Raw genomic sequence first — 2,111 nt, 5'->3', positions numbered from 1 at the left:
CATTAGCAGGATTTGGTACACTGCATATAAATGTGTCCTAATTGGCAGGCAAGCGATTAAAAATATTTTTAAAATCAACTCTGAATGCATTTAGGGGTGATGAACCCTGTGAGTGCATCAAAAGGGCCCTCCTTCCCATTCTCTTGATCATAAAGCTTGATTTTCACCCATCTTTCACTTCCTGGCTTTGAAGGCATTTGCATTTGCTGCCCTTGTTTAAAGCCTCAAAATTAATATTTGACTGCTCCTGAAAATTGGGCTCCTAAGCACGAAATATGTCTATGTAGTGTCTGTGTGATGCAGACGTAATACTATTGACGGGAATTCCTAAAGAAAAGTTAACTTAGTATGATATAGAATACTGGAATGAGTGGCAGGAAACTTGGATTCTAGTTCTTGTTTTGCTACCAACGAGTTGGTGACCTCAGGAAAGCCTCTGAACTTCCCTCAACATCCTAACCCATTCTGCTATCATTCCATCCAATTTTGCTCAAGTCAGAACCTGAGTGTCTTTCTCTGATTGATTATATTCAAACAATCAGCAAGTTCTAATGATTCTACCTTGAATGAAGCTACTTCTCTCCTTATTTCCTACCACAATCCCAGTCTGTGCTTTGAGAGAGGAAGTGGCCATGTGCCTGAGACCATTCACTTCTCCAGTTTTAACACCAGCATCCTGCTCAACCGAAAGATCCCACTGGTTTCTCTGTCCCCCAACAGTGAGCCCTGCCTGTGCCCAGCCCTGACTGTTGGTCCCTTTCTAGCTGACGTACAAGGTCAGCATGTACGTCATGTTCCCCCGGGGACAGAGGAGAGCCTCAGCTCACTCTGTAAGATTGCCTTCTCTAAAACGTTATCCCCAAGCTTTGCGCAATGGCAGTATCGTAGCCAATGAGGTTTATCCGAGGCGCGATTATTGCTAATTAAAACGTTATCCCCTTTGGTCATTGTTGTTCTAGAGCCCTTTTATGCCTTAATATATGATATTTAAATGTGTTAGCTTTTTCCTTTGATTTTCAGCAGCGTGTTGGTCTCCAACCTCCCTGAAAGTAGAAGTCAAATGAGCTTCATTTTTTGGAGAAGCTCCAGAATCTTTCTCAGCTCCCCTCCAGACTCTCACCCCACCTCTTTACATGGGCTATTCACACTTTCTGCTCCTTTCCCCCTAAGACTTCACGTGTCCTCGACCTCTTACAGCTCTTCAGTTCTCATTGTGGTCTGTAATAACTTATTTATTAGTAATTCATAACTTAGCTTTGTCCCTTTCATAATAATTTATGCTCCATGAGAATCAGAATCATGTTTGTCCCTAATAGAGCTTTTAGGACGCTCTCAATTGAATGAATAAATAAGTACTGAAATGAATGAGTGAATGAATAATTCAAAAAAAGAAAATTGGACTTTGTTCTCTGAGGGAAATTATTTACTTAGATAGTTTTTTGTGTGTCCTTGGTAGATAACTCCCAAATGTATGCCTCTAATACAATAAATTCCTTATTTCTCTTATGTTTTTATTTTAAACAATTGAATATATTTTGATCACTTGCTGTACAAATAGCTTTGTGCCAGTTATTTTAAGGTATACTGAGATTTTTATCATAGCTCTTTCCTCATTGATTGTGATCAATCATAGTAGACATAATGAGTAAAGCTTATAATATCCTTTAGATAAGACGTTTAAGCATACAGGAAATGCTTAGGAAATGTTAAATATATTATTATTACCTCTGCTGTTGTTGTCATTTAAACAAGTACTCCAGGTCAAGAATACTTAAAACACCTTCTGGGAACTGATTTTGGGTGGGTTTCATGGGACAAGGAGCCTATGACAGAATGTGTATGAACTTTGCCATTAATTTCATTGCTTAGTTTAGCCTACTTTTGTTGCTGTTATAGCCAGACTTTGTGGCTGAAGAGGGCAATATGTTGATTTACACTCTGGACCCAGCTCCTCTTCTTGGAAACCACAGGAAATAATTTTCAAACACTTAGCGTGGTGCCATGGGAAGCGATTTTGGTACAGGTAGCGGAGGTATCATCTCTGGAATCACGGGATCTGCTGCGCACCTTTTCATGTGGCACATTCTTTTGTTTCTCACGTCAGTCTGTCA

The 2,111-nt window shown here is 39.7% G+C and overlaps 1 non-coding gene across 1 annotated transcript; it reads left to right on the top strand.

Moving 5' to 3' along the window:
* The first annotated feature begins 862 nt into the window (after positions 1-862).
* On the top strand, positions 863-1,000 carry LOC122897217. Its single transcript, XR_006382493.1, has one exon. It is a non-coding gene; the product is annotated as a U4 spliceosomal RNA (small nuclear RNA).
* Positions 1,001-2,111: the final 1,111 nt, after the last annotated feature.

This window comes from Neovison vison, chromosome 1 (genome assembly GCF_020171115.1).
Source record: "Neovison vison isolate M4711 chromosome 1, ASM_NN_V1, whole genome shotgun sequence".
Taxonomy (NCBI): domain Eukaryota; kingdom Metazoa; phylum Chordata; class Mammalia; order Carnivora; family Mustelidae; genus Neogale; species Neogale vison.
The sequence above is the reverse complement of the archived record's forward strand: the minus strand, read 5'-3'. Positions and strand labels throughout refer to the sequence as shown.